Source organism: Oncorhynchus masou, chromosome 24 (genome assembly GCF_036934945.1).
Source record: "Oncorhynchus masou masou isolate Uvic2021 chromosome 24, UVic_Omas_1.1, whole genome shotgun sequence".
Taxonomy (NCBI): domain Eukaryota; kingdom Metazoa; phylum Chordata; class Actinopteri; order Salmoniformes; family Salmonidae; genus Oncorhynchus; species Oncorhynchus masou.
Genome location: NC_088235.1, coordinates 87924603 through 87943284, shown reverse-complemented (window position 1 = coordinate 87943284; position 18682 = coordinate 87924603). Strand labels below are relative to the sequence as shown.

The 18682-nt window shown below is 40.5% G+C and overlaps 1 protein-coding gene across 5 annotated transcripts in view; it reads left to right on the top strand.

Annotated features, from left to right (window-relative positions):
- Positions 1-18682, top strand: part of LOC135512922 (F-box-like/WD repeat-containing protein TBL1XR1) — a 74403-nt gene that overhangs the window by 35841 nt on the left and 19880 nt on the right. For 2 of the 5 annotated variants that reach the window (XM_064935445.1, XM_064935440.1), the window contains exons 1-2: positions 7696-7966; positions 13386-13430. The gene's annotated coding sequence lies outside the window, so the exon portion shown is untranslated. Of the gene's footprint in view, positions 1-7695; positions 7967-13385; positions 13431-18682 lie in introns of those variants that run through there. The other 3 variants (XM_064935443.1, XM_064935442.1, XM_064935441.1) reach the window with 2 other exon arrangements.

Below are 18682 nucleotides of genomic sequence, written 5' to 3'. Positions count from 1 at the left end.
ACTGGATCCTGGACTTCCTGATGGGCCGCCCCCAGGTGGTAAGGGTAGGTATACAACACATCCACCACACTGATCCTCAACACAGGGGCCCTTCAGGGGTGTGCATGCTCAGTCCCCTCCTGTACTCCCTGTTCATTCATGACTGCACGGCCAGGCATGACTCCAACACCATCATTAAATTTGCTGATGACACAACAGTGGTAGGCCTGATCACCGACAACGATGAGACAGCCTATAGGGAGGAGGTCAGAGACCTGACCGTGTGGTGCCAGGACAACAACCTCTCTCTCAAATTGATCAAGACAAAGGAGATGTTTGTGGACTACAGGAAAGTTCACATGACATGGTTTCCACATCACCAACAAACTAACATGGTCCAAGCACACCAAGACAGTCGTGAAGAGGGCATGACAAAACCTATTCCCCCTCAGGAGACTAAAAAGATTTGGCATGGGTCCTCAGATCCTCAAAAGGTTCTACAGCTGCACCATCGAGAGCATCCTGACTGATTGCATCACTGCCTGGTATGGCAACTGCTCGGCCTCCGACTGCAAGGCACTACAGAGGGTAGTGCGAACGGTCCAGTACATCTCTGGGGCCAAGCTTCCTGCCATTCAGGACCTCTATACCAGGTGGTGTCAGAGGAAGGCCCTAAAAATTGTCAAAGACTCCAGACACCCCAGTCATAGACTGTTTTCTCTGCTACCGCATGGCAAGCAGTACCGTGGCGCCAAGTCTAGGTCCAAGATGCTTCTAAACAGCTTCTACCCCCCAAGCCATAAGACTCCTGAACGTCTAGTCAATTAGCTACCCAGACTATTTGAATTGTCCCCACCCCCTTTTTACACCACTGCTACTCTCTGTTGTCATCTATGCATAGTCACTTTAATAACTCTAACTACATGTACATAACACCTCAACTAACCAGTGCCCCCACACACTGATCCTGTACCGGTACCCCCCCTGTATATCGTCTCACTATTGTTATTTTACTGCTGCTCTTTAATTACTTGTATCTCTTATTCTTATCCATATTTTTTTGAAACTGCATTGTTGGTTAGGGGCTCATAAGTAAGCATTTCACTGTAAGGTCTATATACCAGTTGTATGCAGCGCATGTGACTAATAACATTGTGACTAATAAGATTTGACTGTCTTCACTGGTGTATTGTTTGACCGGCATCAGCTTTCAATAAGCATAGTCTTACTGTATGAATCCAGATGTATTCAGTAGGAGCATTTTCCACCATACAATTCCTCTCATTAAATGGGACAATGCCCTTATGTTTGGCTGAGAAAATTGGAATCGATTGTAGAGAACAAAAAAAGAACCAGCTGAAATGAATCTGCTCAGTTTTGCAGATTAGACGATAATGCTCGATGTAGGGAGTTTGGACAATGCTGTGAAAAAAAACATGGGAATTAAAAAACTCTAAAATAATACTCTACACACAGTTTCAGATTATATCCAGGGAAGGTTACATGATAATGCTCAGGTGGAGGCAGTTAATTGTTGCTGTCCAAATTGCCAAGAGCACTGTTATTTTCTAAGCAGCCTACCTAATTACATTTACCCTGAATAAAAGCCTGGAATGGATCTCCCCCTTCGCAGTCATGGCCATTACCAACCTCTCACCTTTATCTTTATGCATAATACTTGCCATAGAGTATTTAAAAAGAGAGATGTGGAAGACCACAGTATCTTCAATTGAATGGTGCCAGTTTGAGAAGATAATAATCCCTCTACTGCCTCCAATAGACAGGGATTAAGCATACCCCTGTAAAGGTGTTCTGGAGAGTCTTTGCTGGGGCCCCTTGATATAGCTTTTCCAGCTCCACCTCAGCTGGAGGGCAGTTGGACCAAAAAAACAGTGGGGAGGGATGAAATGCAGAGCCCGACTTTGGCTAGTTGATTGGAATTCTGTTGACCATGTGTTTCTTCCTTGCACTGCGCTGGGGGGTGTTTAATGCGGACCACATTCTAGGAGAGTGGACGACTCTCAGCCCAGTTTGGCGACAGTGGATTAAAATACTTAAAATGTATAGGTGGTTTCTGTGTGGCATTGTCACATTATTGCAATGAACTGTTCTGCCCAGTGGACAGGAGTGATTCACTATGTCCAAAATGTTCTAAACATATTCGTAACTCTTTGTGTAACTTTTTCTAGAAATCAGTTTAATGTGTGAAAACACTCTAGCCCCATAAAGAGTATCCATCCTAGAAACACCCTCTATGTGATACTGGTAACCCCACTGGTACCCTGTGTATATAGCCAAGTTATCGTTACTCATTGTGTATTTATTTATTCCACCTGTTATTATTTTTCTGTTATTCCATTTTTTTTCTCTCTGTATTGTTGGGAAGGGCCTGTAAGAAAGCATTTCAATCTTAGTCTACACTGGTTGTTTACAAAGCATGTGGCAAATAACATTTGATTTGATTTGATATTCCACAGTCACAGAAGGCTGAGGCCCAGAGAAAGTATTACCCTACCCCCAACAGTGCCTTTCTTATCTAGTTCCACCATTTCCCATGTAACGTCTTCTTATTAGGTTTATAATCTCCAACCAAAATGCTCCTATCTTAAAGATATTGTGGGTAGAATGAAAGTAGCAGTGTAATGTACAAACCAATGATGTCAGCTTGTTATTGACTCTCCAAGTTGAATGACTGAGCAAAGGATAGGGGGTGGGGTGGAATCTATCTATTGCAGTCAGTGACCAGCCAGGCAAAAGTGGGTTTACAAGCGAATATGGGGGATGGGTGGGATCCTGCAGTCTCGTTTCCGCAGACAAAATCTCTCCCAGTAGCTGCGCAGCTTTTAAATAGTTTACAATAATCTCTCCCCTGTATTCGGATGAGAACTCAATTAGAATAGCTAGGAGCAGAGGCTGCCATTATGGACAAAGTGGAATGTCACGACAGAGATAATTGAGGGTAATGTTGAAATGGATAACATATTACAACCTCTCATAGCAAACAGAGGGTAGAATTCAAAAACTGTTTTGCTAAACGAAGGAGGGTGCAAATGTATTAAAAGGGGAAAAATACTAAATTACACATTACGTAACATGTTTCACAGGAAATGCTTCTCCGTTGCTGCCAAAACCACAGTCCTGACTCAGACTGCAAAGAGCAAAGGAGGAGTTGGACGATAACATACGCTTTTCTCTCCCACCCCTCAGCACACAGAAGAAAATATTCTGTGTACATTTTTGTGGTGCCTTATAAATTCCTTATCAGATTCGGGGTTGTATTCATATTGTAATGAAACAGCAGGGAGCAGGTCTCGAACCCTCGACCTTCGAGCCAGAGGTCCGGCGCGCTATAGACTGTGCCGCAAAAGCATGCTCACACGGCAGAGTCGATTTCCGCGCGTATAACCCCAGGGTCGTTACACTGTGATCAAAATGCAATGTACATACAATCAATCACACCATCTAAATTGATATTGAGTTATTTCTAACTCTATTTTACAGTGATGGTGAGTTCACGTGAAACTGTATTAATAACTTATTATATGTCAAACTCACAAATTACTGAAACAACATGGAAGCATACTTACAAAACCTGCAAACAAAAAACCTGGTTTATCTATAAAAGCACAACCCATTTGTTTACATATTATGTAAAATAAATCACTATAAATAAATATTATTAATATTAATGCAGATCTCACAGGATGGCTTACATCGAAATTGCATAAACAATTACCAACTTGTATTATTTTGGTTTCAAATAAGAGCATTCTCTTCTATGCTATGTAGTTTCCTCTGTCTTCTCTCTGGAGGACAGTTAACTGTCTGAGTTAGATTTACCATTTGTAAATGTTAATGTACAGAGGTTTGGATCGATTCAGAAATAGAACAGCCCAGGCTCCACGCGTATCGACTGAAAGAAAAGTATGCAACCTCAAGCAGCACTTGGTTGTGCTCCTGAATAATGTATTCACTTATCTACAGTAGGAGTTTCAATCTTAATGATTTACGTTGCACTCAAATTATACCACATCACAGTATCTACATAACTGAGTCGTTATAAAGCTGTGTTACACAAAATCCTTCTTTGCTAGAAACCGGAAAATTCTCAAATAACTTTTCCTTGCCCTGTAAATATAATTTCCTTGCGCAATGTACAGGCATATCTAGATGTTGCGGACATTTCAAATACTAATTCTGTACCATCACACAGAATGTATAGGCAGAGAGAAGAAATGTCTCCCTGTCAGTGGGGAAGGATGGTTGGGATGTAATCAATGGCTTGCATTGTCAGGGTTTATCGGCAAAGGGCATCTACTGGCTCTGCTGTTTAGATGGCCAGGGTCACGTAAAGTTGTGGAGACCTCCTCGCGGCTATAGATCTATTGAGCGGGGCACTGAAACCTCATTAGTTGAAAGAGAAAAGGTAACTCTGTTGGGCGAAATACAGCATGTACAATCAAAGCAGAAGGATTTGTGACCCGTTACCATGAAAACAGGGCAACCAGTGGATCACAAACATTGTAAATACCACCAATATGTATCTGTTTACTCATCTTCCCCTACTATTCATACTACAACTATTTGCACATTGTTAAACACACTGTACATAGCTGATAATATAACATTTAAAACATTTGAGTGCAATGTTTACTGTACATTTTTTAAATGTTTTTTTGTTGATGTTGATTTTCGTTTCTTCTCACTTTTGTTTCTTCTTTATTTCACTTGATTTGGCAATGTAAACATGTTTCCCATGCCAATAAAGCCTGATTGAATTGAAAAGGGGGAATCGTTTTCTCTCTCCATCTCACTGTCACACACACACACACACCTTCATGCAAATCAACAATACAAATCATACAGTATTTTACACATCATGATATGACCATGGATTCCTGAAGACTATTGCTAGATCCTTCTCCAGAGATCCCAGCGAGGGGTGAGATGTCTGAAAATAACTGCCTTACTTCTTCTCCTCTTTTCCCTACCACTGTTCACTTGTCTCTCCCTGGTGTGTGCAGTAATGGGCATTACACTGGCAGTCCTCTGCCCAGAGGAGCTTCAGACTCTACTCTGCCTCTCATCACTCCCCCGCTTTGTTTCCAGAGACTCCCTCCTCAGTGCTTTTGAGTTGTCTCAAACAACTCATTCTTATCTTGTCTCTACTCTCTATCCTCACCTCACTGGCCTATTCACACAAGACTAAAATGTAGATTTATGATTCCAAGCTACAAAGCTAAATAGAAATCTGAATATCCTCCTTATCTAAATCTTGTAGGGTTTGGGAGTGTGTTGGTGACATGAAACCTTAAGCATAATAGGGCTATCATTTAAAGATGTTGCATGTTACATTTCAGCAAACTGTATTAGGCATACTCTCTTACTTTACAGTATCATGATAAAAACAAAAACATCTGTTGCAGGGGTGTGAACTATTGTAATATTATTCATGTTTTCAACCAATGAGAATGAGAGCCAATCGTGAAACAGGAAGACGCTGCAGTTTGTACACGTGTAACAGAGTATCCTTTCCCTATCCCGACCTGGGGTGCGTTCAGTTTGATTCAATGTTTGCTAAGTTGTGTGACGGTTTGTACAGAATGACAGTTTTTCCCTAAAACGTTTTCAATGTTCTTGAACATACTTCAGAGGTGGAGGCTCCACTTTTGAGGTGGAGGCTTCTGAGGGGAGGATGGATCATAATAATACCCAGAATGGAGTGAATAAATGGTATCAAACACATGATAACCCCCCAAAATATTTTGACACCATTCCATTGACTCCATTATTATGAGCCATCCTCCCCTCAACAGCCTCCATTTTTGATGTATTTAAAGGGTAGCGGTGCATTTTGAACCCAAAACCTAGTTAGCTGTGTGTGCACTAGTAGCGGCCAATAATATTATACAATAATTTCAAATCGTATAATGCCACAATCCAACAAAGACCCTGCTTACATCAATGTAGGCCTTTAGAAATAACCAGTGGTTAGGCCTAGATTAGATTGTTTGTTAGTTAGATTGTTATTTATACATGATCATAACCAGAGTAATTATATCAGGACAGGCATAATTATTCTTAACATTGGATATTTTTTTGCTGTTGTGTATTTGTATCATCATAGCTAGTTTTTTTCTGTGGAACTGGGACTGGAACATCTGTTCATTAGCACCATGTTGTTTTAAAGGTCCAATGCAGCTGTTTTTATCTCAATGTCAAATCATTTCTGGGTAACAATGAAGTACCTTAGTGTGGTTTGTTTTCAATTAAAATGATCAAAAACTAAAATGATCAAAAACAAACAAAAATAGCTTCTTAGCCATTTCTCAAGTAAACATGTAGCGAAGACTGTCTGGGAGTGTTCTGAGTGGGGAGGGGAAAACTGCAAATTTGCTGTCATTGGCAGAGAAGTTAGGAACTCTCTTACTGGTGTATTAACTAATGTACTGCCTTGTGAGGCAGGCCAAAACTATCCCACCAAAACAGGCTAAAATTTCAGGCGGTCTTTTCAAACAACTCTTATACTTAAAGGGTGTTATCATAATTTTCACAATTTCACAGAATTATTCCAACCTTAGTGTGGAAATATATAAACTCAGCAAAAAAAACAAACATCCCTTTTTCAGGACCCTGTCTTTCAAAGACAATTAATAAAAATCTAAATAACTTCACAGATCTTCATTGTAAAGGGGTTAAACACTTTTTCCCATGCTTGTTAAATTAACCATAAATAATTAATGAACATGCACCTGTGGAACGGTCGTTAAGACACGAACAGCTTACAGATGGTAGGCAGTTAAGGTCACAGTTATGAAAACTTAGGACACTAAATAGGCCTTTCTACTGACTAAAAAACACCAAAAGAATGATGCCCAGGGTCCCTGCTCATCTCCGTGAATGTGCCTTGGGGATGCTGCAAGGAGGCATGAGGACTGCAGATATTTATGTCTCAGTTGTTGAATCTTAATCTTAATAATCTAATAATCTAAATATTTACAAATGTTAAGTTTGCTGAAAATAAACACAGTTGACAGTGAGAGGATGTTTATTTCTTTGCTGAGTTTATGTATATATATATATTTATATCAAAAAAGTTGATTCTCCTATGTTATATATTTTATCATCTTTTTTGATGACTGCACTGGGCCTGTAACAGGTCAAACCAATTTTTACATCTACCATAATTCACATCTATTTAGCTTCCAAGAATAGATGGTTAACTTGATAGCTCACTAGCAAGCTAATCTAACAATTTAGCATTGTGCTACATCATCCTGGCACTGCCACCCCATTTTACTGCAGTTTAGACCCTTCTTTGGGAAGTCGTTCAACTTTATTTTCCAAAAATTGTTTAGGCAAGACATAGCAGCTGTTATTTAAAAATGCACCAGATGTTTTTTTGTTATGTTTTTACATAATTCACCTATTTCTGGCCAATGTGTGAAAAATTATGTTGTACATATTAGCATTCTTTTATAGAGATTTCTGCATCTGCGACAAAAATGTGTTTAGTGCTCTAATGTGTTTTTTCTATAAAGACTATTTCAACAACATTAGGTATATAGGTACATAAAGCACTGCTTTATACTGCGACACTTATTTGAATGTTTTTGTGTCCTCCAGTTTCTACCTAACTGCAGAGAATTGGCTGCCTCATTTTTGCCTGGAGAGTCACCTCCTCAGTGTTTCAGTGTCTGAAGCCGTTGGCTGGTTGTGAACCGTTTGGCTCTTTCTCCACTAGCAAGCAACCTCACAATGTACCCCAATTGCTCTTCAATGTAATTTTTTAAAAGGATTTATCAAATGCTACACTTATGTAATCAAAACACATGGCTCATTTGGGATTTTAACTACCAAGCTGCCATCTCGGAGTAGACTTATAACGCTTTATTGTGACTATATTTTAGAAAATAGCGGTGGAGGAGGAGATTCCATATAAGGAGCACAGCAGAGAAGGCACCCCTTGTGTAATCTGGGCATTTAAGTAAGTGTTTTCTTGGCTTTTCTCGTGATTGTAGGTCATATACAATATACTACGAGACGCATTCATTGTACACTATTGTTTGTAGGTGGTTATGATCAATTGTTTCAGTGTCACGGACATTTATTTTGGTGATTTCACAAAGGTGGGGGATGGGCAGCGTCAGCGTGTGTCCGCGCGCGCATGTGTATGAATGTGTGTGTATGTAAATATGTGCGCGTGTGGTGACTAGAAGCTTGCTTCCTACGCTTGTCTACAACTTCACAGGCTGTGTAAGGTTGTTTGTTAGCCACTTTAAATGTATGATGATTATCATCATCATCATCACTGCCAAGCATTTTAGCTAAACCATTAGAAAAGATTTATCAGAGAGGTTGAAAACAGATTTGTAGCCACAAATCTAGCTGTAATGTAAGCTTTGTTGTGACACATGGACACAAATAAGCATGTTACACCATTAACTGGCTAGCTATACAAAATGGATTTGGATACGTGGAAACATTTATTTAAGCGTATGTTAACTTATAAATCATCATCATAATAATAATAATAATAAAGAAACAAAATCAGAGCTTATTGACAATTCAGCAATGTAACACATGAGTGTGGGGGAAGGGAACTCCGAGTCAGAGAGTGCTACTCTAGTGGCGCATTTACCCCGTGTGTTACCCAAAAGGCTCAGACTTTTCTGTTTCCATCTGCACCTTGTCGCACTAGGCCATGGCTCTGGCGGACCTGCTCTCACTTGGGGCCAAAGCCAGACCACTGGTACTTTTCAACTTTCATTTCATAACAATGGCTCACTGAACGTGAACACCTTTTCACAAAGCAAATGTTTTGATTATGCAGAGGTTGTTGAGCCTGCTTTTTAGAAGTCCTCAGTGCCAGCCCTAGCTATGGCAACACCATTTCACTAGTATAACATAAGGGTGTATACACTACTAGTGTAACTGGTGTTATAGTCGAAAAGCAGCATAGCTCAACTTAATGACACAGCAGTAGCCTAGTTGATGACCAGGGATGCTGCCACATGTTGACTCCAATGCTTACCACAGTTGTATAAAGAATGGTTCACCACCCAAAGGACATCCAGCCAACTTGACACAACTGTGGTAAGCATTGGAGTCGACATGGGCCAGCATACCTGTGGAAACTGTTGCTCGTGAAAAACCCAGCAGCATTGCATTCTTGACACAAACCGGTCCGCCTGTCACATACTACCATACCCCGTTGAAAGGCTCGTAAATATGTTGTCTTGCCCATTCACCCTCATACACCATCCGTCTGTCTCAAGGCTTAAAAATCCATCATTAACCTGACTCCTCCCCTTCATCTACACTGACAGAAGTGGATTTAATAAGTGACATCAAAAAGAGATCATAGCTTTAACCAGGATACACCTGGTCAGTCTGTCATGGAAAGAGCAGATGTTCCTAATGTTTTGTTCACTCCGTGTATATTCCAGTTGTATTGCTTGACCTAAGAATTTATATTGAATTGAAATGTTGCAGGTAAACCTAGCTCCTGTTTGAGATGGTATTGACCCAGTATTGTCTGACCACTATGCTTTATTATATTATGGGGATATTTAATCAGTGAAATGATCTATCAAACAATAGAACAAAGGCCTAACACAACACTAGTCTAGTTAATGATCTGCTTTATACACAGATGCCTATATTCATACTTCATATAGACATTAAGTTGATCATATTTACATAGCTTAAAGTCTCACCCTCTTATGTAGCTAGTGGTGGACTAGCTCAGTTATGTAACAGGTGCTTGACAGTAGACTGAAGGAACATGTGGGGGAGGGGTGGGATGAGTGGATTTCAGTTCTTCAGCAGCAGTTCTTTGTTTCATAGATTGCCAGGACCATGACAGAACAAGACATAAATACAAAATCATCTATCAATAGTTCTCATACCAAACCATATTTAATTTAAATGGCACACATAGGCTGAGAATTTAACAATCAGAAATACAGTCAGAAATATGATCTTAGTTCAGGCTAGTTCTTATTGTGTGTTCACATGCTTTATAATTGGAAACTTGGGACTACTGATGAAACTCCCGGATAAGCCAAACTCCATGTGCGCTTCCAATTTGGGAATACTAGTGGGAAACTTGGATAGCGTCGTTGTACCCCACGTTTCCCAGTTAGGCTAGACAGTTCAGAATTTTCTTCTTGCAAGGAGAATGTGAACGCAACCTTACACCAATAGGCTATATGACAGTTGGTTTGTTTTAAACCTTCACAATGATCCTTATTTAACCTAAATAATGTATTGAGCCAAAGGGAAATCAAGTGACATGACTGACAGAGCTAGACTTAGCCTAGGCCCAATAGTAATAATGCTGACCTCTACGCTAATCTGAAGGGGGTTCAGCTTGGAAGGAATGATGAAGCTCCGTTGAGGGTTAGGATAAATAAAAAAGGTATAATGCGTAGCTAGAGAGATGAGAAGTTAACTCTTCTTCATAAGCTAATATAAATCAGTACCAGGCTGTGTGTTGGGGACCTTTCCGTTGCTCTGTAATTTGTTTTTCCTCTGGGGAGGCCCAGTGAGACGAACAGCAGCAGCAGCTCCTCTCCTCTTCTCTCCCTGTTGACACTTATCACATGGTGTGTGTTGTGACCCCAGAGGTCAAGTTTAACATGCTGAATGCCCCTGAACCCAGAGCACTCTCCCACTTTAGAGTAGTGCCTCTAAGTCCCAAGGCATACCTTCCCTATGCTTGAAGCGATCTTTGCTGACTGTGTGATAGGTGATGGCCTCTGTGATTTCTGTGTCCATGGAATGTTTTTCGTAGGTCGTGACACGTGAACACCGGCAATCATTTCCTGTTTAACGTAGGTGGGTGGTAGTGGCTAAGGTGCTTTGCTGCTGTCAGTCGCTTTATTTTTACCATGCTATCGTCATAAATTAGGGGATGGTTCTTCTTCAAATGATTGAATATATTTGTCGTGTTTCCTCTTGTTGTCGCCACAATGCTGAAGTACTTTGTAACAACAGTTGCATTTGGTTGACATCGGTTTGCCTGTAGCTGAAATACTGCCATACCACCAAATCGACTTTCTCGTTAGCACTAGCAGGACTCATGTTTCTGACACACACAGAGGTAAAGCCACATTGTTTCTAAACCTGTACTGTATTTGGTAAAGCCCTTTCTCTCCTCACCAGCATCTAACTGTACACTCCAAGCGGGGATGCTTATGATTGGCCAGCATGTGTGGGACATGCAGAGTGAGAACCCACTTATATGATTGGTTAGCATCCTCTGTGCATGTACAGAGTGAATGAACGGGGAGTCTAGAGCATCTCATTGTAAGAGGTACCATAGTAGTTGTCGTATTAACGCAGTTTCTAAGAAAGGAGAAAATCGCAGCCTCTTGCAATATGGATATTGCACATGCCAATATCACAATTTCGATCAGAATAGTGAAACACGCTGGGAATAATGATTGTATTGGTCAAGCAGAGCGATCAATGGAGGAGGAGGCAGCTTTTCTTTGGAGCACATTAAATCTAGGCCAATGTGCAAAATATATATATCTTTTTTTACAGCGAATTAGGATGAAGGCAGGTTTAGGGCTCTAATCAATATACATCACAGAAATTCAGCATTACAGCGCAATATAAATTTATAGGCAATGTTTCTGCATTAGCGGAGACGGCATTCATGGTAAACGCTTCAGATGGCGGCTCAATTGGAAATGACTTTAACATTTCTATCGTCCAATTTGTAACGCTTCAGCAATACAGATTGAATAGATCCCATACTCTTAGCTAGCAACAGTAAGCTAAGAATGACCTGCTTGGTGACAAAGGCTGTGTTTACATGGGCTGGTCTTTTAGATGGTGTGCACAACTTCCTGAGAAGTCTGACCTAATATTAGAAATCAGGTGAATCATATGAACCAGTCAAGGACTGTATGCCATACCAATCAAATGGTAGTCTCTTATTTCACTGACCTGAGTTTAGGACTAATAAAGGAGGAGTGCTTCTACACCTGCATTGCTTGCTGTTTGGGGTTTTAGGCTGGGTTTCTGTACAGCACTTTGAGATATCAGCTGATGTACGAAGGGCTATATAAATAAATTTGATTTGATTTGATTAGACCTGCAGTATATTCACATGAGTGGCGCAGCGGTCTAAGGTGCTGCATCTCAGACATCTCAGTTCGATCCTGGGCTGTGTCACAACCAGCCATGATTGGGAGTCCCATAGGGCGGCGCACAATTGGCCCAGTGTCGTCTGGGTTAAGGTTTGGCCGGGGTAGGTCATTGTAAATTAGAATTTGTTCTTAACTGACTTGCCTAGTTAAATACGTTTTTTTTTTTTAAAGTGCTAGTTGATTGGCTATGATCCTCATATCCGTTATTTTCAACCAAGAGGAGAGGTGTTCTATTTAGGCCTAAACTTGAGCACAACGACTCAATTCTGTGCTATCTATTAAATTGAACTAAAGTTACCAATGATTTAGCATAGACCAGCGAAGTGGAGGGTGGTAATTGACCATTGAAGGTGACTTTAGATTGTCTTCCCATGGGTATCAAAAAATGTGTTGCACAAGTTAAACAGTGAAACCATGTCCATTATTAGGATTATCTAATTTAAATTTCTGACTCGCATGAAATAGCCTGGTGGTTGTATACTGTACAATGAACTACAAACCTTGTGAATGATGAGCCAAAGTCTAGATTCCAGAATCAGGGAAGTAGGCTATAAGTCAAACACAATAACTAAACAAACACAGCAGAATGTATGCTGCAATGAAAATATAGCAAGCTACCAAACACGTTAAACTGCTATTTAATGACATGCTGGGTCTGTAGGATCTCGCTCTTCCTGTGCCTCAGCACAAGTAGTCTGACTCGCTTGCTAAGCATTTCCAGGATCTGTATACGTCCAGTAAAATGCTAGTCTACCTTAGCCCATCTTAGAAACTCTGCTATGGAATGTGATCTGTCCTGCGATAACAGCGGGGGAAGGAAAGGGAGAGGAGGAGTTCCCTTACTCATCGGTCATGTAGGCCATCACTTACAACATCTCTTAAAGCTTTAATTAAATACTAATCCCTGGGGTATACTGTATTGACTCTCATCAAATAGCAAGAGGATCCCCTCTCTTAGCACCTTTTCATCTGAAAACTGTGTTACTTAGGCTAGGCTATTTACTGATTTTTGGCATCAAGGACCATCCTGCTTCGGCTTATTAGTTAGACAAATCTAAAGGCTCTAATTCAGTGAAACGTATACTCTTGCTTGCTGAAGTAGTATGGAGAAGCAGACTTGAAGATTAGAATTGGTTGACTTCTGTTTGTGGGTTAGCCTTACACTAAAGGTTGAGTGAAATGGCAATTTAGTTTAACGCTTATTAATGTATTCTAATCAGAATCTCTTTCTTTTGTCCTCAGACTGAAGAAGGATACTGTCATATCTGAATGACGTTCGGGCACATGGTAAGCGCATTGACCTCCCTCTATAACCAAGCTGATATCTGAGCCAAATCTTTAAAGTTGATTTTCATAAATGCCTGCTTGTACTATCAAAGCTGTTGTATTGTGAGTAAGGAATTAAGGAGGCTATAGACTATGGGTGACAAACTATCCTTACCTTGCATGGTTACAAGCAAAAGGTAGACTTGTTGCACCCACTGAATGATCTAGTGTTGTCACAATACCAGAATTTGGACTTCAATACCAGGTTTAGTATCGCAATACTCGATACCGAAACGATACTCGATACCAAGACGATACTTTAAACCGAAAGGATACCAGGGCAAAAAAGAAAGCGTATTAGCTCAAGTCACAGAATAACCACTGAGCTTTGTTTTATTAACATTGAACGATATGTTGATAGTTGATAGAACTAAAATAAGTTTGAATATCTTCTATTATATATGCCATTTCATAAAAAAATAACACCATATTAATAACAGAAGAACTGAGATTCAAAGCATACTAAATCATTTGACTAATTACATCTAAACTGTTTTAGAATGTACTTTGATACAGTGCCTTGCGAAAGTATTCGGCCCCCTTGAACTTTGCGACCTTTTGCCACATTTCAGGCTTCAAACATAAAGATATAAAACTGTATTTTTTTGTGAAGAATCAACAACAAGTGGGACACAATCATGAAGTGGAACGACATTTATTGGATATTTCAAACTTTTTTAACAAATCAAAAACTGAAAAATTGGCCGTGCAAAATTATTCAGCCCCTTTACTTTCAGTGCAGCAAACTCTCTCCAGAAGTTCAGTGAGGATCTCTGAATGATCCAATGTTGACCTAAATGACTAATGATGATAAATACAATCCACCTGTGTGTAATCAAGTCTCCGTATAAATGCACCTGCACTGTGATAGTTTCAGAGGTCCGTTAAAAGCGCAGAGAGCATCATGAAGAACAAGGAACACACCAGGCAGGTCCGAGATACTGTTGTGAAGAAGTTTAAAGCCGGATTTGGATACAAAAAGATTTCCCAAGCTTTAAACATCCCAAGGAGCACTGTGCAAGCGATAATATTGAAATGGAAGGAGTATCAGACCACTGCAAATCTACCAAGACCTGGCCGTCCCTCTAAACTTTCAGCTCATACAAGGAGAAGACTGATCAGAGATGCAGCCAAGAGGCCCATGATCACTCTGGATGAACTGCAGAGATCTCCAGCTGAGGTGGGAGACTCTGTCCATAGGACAACAATCAGTCGTATATTGCACAAATCTGGTCTTTATGGAAGAGTGGCAAGAAGAAAGCCATTTCTTAAAGATATCCATAAAAAGTGTTGTTTAAAGTTTGCCACAAGCCACGTGGGAGACACACCAAACATGTGGAAGAAGGTGCTCTGGTCAGATGAAACCAAAATTGATCTTTTTGTCAACAATGCAAAACGTTATGTTTGGCGTAAAAGCAACACAGCTCATAACCCTGAACACACCATCCCCACTGTCAAACATGGTGGTGGCAGCATCATGGTTTGGGCCTGCTTTTCTTCAGCAGGGACAGGGAAGATGGTTAAAATTGATGGGAAGATCGATGGAGCCAAATACAGGACCATTCTGGAAGAATACCTGATGGAGTCTGCAAAAGACCTGAGACTGGGACGGAGATTTGTCTTCCAACAAGACAATGATCCAAAACACGAAGCAAAATCTACAATGGAATGGTTCAAAAATAAACATATCCAGGTGTTAGAATGGCCAAGTCAAAGTCCAGACCTGAATCCAATCGAGAATCTGTGGAAAGAACTGAAAACTGCTGTTCACAAATGCTCTCCATCCAACCTCACTGAGCTCGAGCTGTTTTGCAAGGAGGAATGGGAAAAAAATTCAGTCTCTCGATGTGCAAAACTGATAGAGACATACCCCAAGCGACTTACAGCTGTAATCGCAGCAAAAGGTGGCGCTACAAAGTATTAACTTAAGGGGGCTGATAATAATTTTGCACGGCCAATTTTTCAGTTTTTGATTTGTTAAAAAAGTTTGAAATATCCAATATATGTCGTTCCACTTCATGATTGTGTCCCACTTGTTGTTGATTCTTCACAAAAAAAATACAGTTTTATATCTTTATGTTTGAAGCCTGAAATGTGGCAAAAGGTCGCAAAGTTCAAGGGGGCCGAATACTTTCGCAAGGCACTGTATATATCAGGGTTAATTCAATCTATGACCATAATATTGGGGCAAATGACATTCCTTTCAGGTAAATCATTGAATCTATTTAATAATTTAGTTCCAAAATTGCAAACAATTTGAAGCTAATTACTGAAGCTTCTACAGTGCATTGTATTCAGACCACTTTAATTTTTGCAAAACACATTTATTTTACAGCCTTACTCTAAAATGGATTACATTTCCCCCTCATCAATCTACACACAATACCCTATAATGACAAAGCAAAACAGGTTTTTAGACATTTTTGCGAATGTAAAATATCAGTCTGGTGCAGTGGTTGAAGTGCTTTCTTTTTAACATTGCCTTTGAACGGCAGAAGGCTTTATGTAGCAGTCAACAGAAAGCTTTACATGCTGACCAGACCGCTCACGCGTATGTTGATTTTGTCCATCCACACCAGACTTGATCAGGACACGCAGGTTGAAATATAAAAACAAACTCTGAACCAACTATATTAATTTGGGGACAGGTTGAAAAGCATTAAACATTTATGGCAATTTAGCTAGCTAGCTAGCTTGCTGTTGCTAGCTCATTTTATTTTACCTGAAATGCACAAGGTCTTCTACTCTGACAAATAATCCACAGATAGAAGGGTGAACCAAGTACTAGAAATTAAATCTCTCCTCCTTCAGTCTGCTTTTTCTTCTTTGGACTTTATATGGCGGTTGGCAACCAACTTTAAGGTGCATTACCACCACCAACTGAATTGTGGACCTTAGCTCATCTTTCAATCACCCACGTGTGTATATGCTGCTAAAACCAATGAGGAGATGGGTGAGGCTGGACTTGTAGCGCATCAAGTGTCACAAATATAACCAAGTTCTATTTTAGCGCCTGGCTACGCAGTGTGGGTGCAATGATTGAATAACGTGAATTTTACATGCCAGCCTGAAGTCAGATGTTCTTTGATATAAGTAGCCTTTTTTTTACTCGAATGTTGCACCTCGGCCTATATTCACAAATGCGAGTGAAATGCATGCAATGTGGAGCCCTGACCATTCGCCAACGTGGCTGTTGAAATACTTACGCGCCATAATTTTAGGCCCTGTTCCTGCTGCTATTGTCTCTTATGCAAGACAGTAATATGTATTTTTTTGAGTGTACTCAGTGAGCGGTGGATTTAATCTGAGCTAAATTAGGAAGCGTTGGCTTTTTACCTTGAGACACTAAAATGTTTTTGGGATGATCTTCATAAAGTTTTGATTAAAAACTTTTGCGAACTGTAACCAGGTTTCCATCCAACCTTTTTATGCGAGTAAAGTATGTTGGATAAAAAATGTCACGACAGGCGTGATAGAAACAGCAAATTTGTCTGTAAACTTTCCATATGTCGACAAAACAAAATACGTTAAACAAGGTGAGATCTTTTTGTTTCTGTAAAATGTATTATCCGAGAAATGGCGGTGGAAACGCTGTTATGCGCAAATATTGATATAATAACCATCATATCGAAGTAAACTTGGAGTCACGTGATATGTTGTATGGTCCTCCCACTATGACTCGGGAAAGCATGCAGTTTATTATGCTACAGATAAAGTTATGATGAATTTCACAGTGTGGTAAAAGTGCACGGTAATGAGCTTGATGCTGCTTTCCAATAAATACAAATGTTCTGTTGACATTGTAAGTAAACAAAATTGTGCCTTGAATGAATGCATCAAGCATGCTGTTGGCTAAACCAACAAGCTCTCACAGTCTCACTGCAGATTTAGACGTTTATCCACGCTTCTCCAAAGTCAAATTTCAAAGTTGCTCCAAATGTCAAATTTGGAAAGTTAAGGTTTTGGATATTAGCTTTAGACACTCATTCTGAATTGTTAAGGTAAGGGATAGGGTTAAAACAAAAAACTAGTGTCCACCGCTGGGATCGAAACTTCTGATCCAGAATCATGGGATTACTTGATGGTAATAGCGCTCACTGTTGCCCCTGGTGGACTGTTTTAAAGGCATTTCCTGACATCCAATTTCAAAGTCACTTTTGAGTGATCTGCCTGGGCTAAACAGGCCTAAATATACTATAAAGCAGGGATCATCAGCTAGATTCAGGCCAATTTTTATTTCTTGAGCGGGTGATCAGGGGGCCCGGAACGTAATTACAAATGGTTGGACCCCCCCCTTTTCCTCCAGAACAGCCTGAGTTCTTTGGGGCATGGATTCTACAAGGTGTGGTGTTCAAACATTGATCAATTGTGCCAGGAAAACATTCCCCATACCATTACCACCAGCCTGTATTGTTCACACCAGGCAGGATGGGCCATGGACTCATGCTGCTTATGCCAAATCCTGACTCTGCCATCAGCATGACGCAACATGAACCGGGATTTTTTAATTTTTTTTTTAACCTTTATTTAAAAAAAGGCAAGTCAGTTAAGAACAAATTCTTATTTTCAATGACAGCCTAGGAACAGTGGGTTAACTGCCTGTTCAGGGGCAGAACGACAGATTTTGTACCTTGTCAGCTCGGGGATTTGAACTTGCAACCTTTCGGTTACTAGTCCAATGCTCTAACCACTAGGCTACACTGCCGCTCTTAATACTGTGGTAAGTAGCTTGTCGGATTAGGGGCCGCTTCTTCTTGTTGTTAGCTGATGGGAGTGGAACCCGGTGTGGTCGTCTGCTGCAAGAGCCCAACCAACGAGTTGTGCGTTCTGAGATGCCGTTCTGCACACCGCTGTTTTACTGCTCAATTATTTTCCTGTTTGTGGCCTGCCTGTTAGCTTGCATGATTCTTGGCATTCTCCTTCGACCATGCTGTTTTTGCCCACAGGACTGCCGCTGACTGGATGTTTTTTGTTTGTCTCACTATTCTCTGTAAACCCTAGACACTGTCGTGCGTGAAAAGCCCAGGATGCTGGCTGTTTCTGAGATGCTGAAAATGGTGTGCCCGGCGCCTAGCACCGACGATCATACCACGCTCAGTCACTTAGGTCACTCGCTTTGCCCATTCTAACGTTCAATCGAACAGTAACAGGATGCCTGTCTGCCTTTTATATAGCAATCCACGGCCATGTGACTGTCTGTAGGATCAAACCAT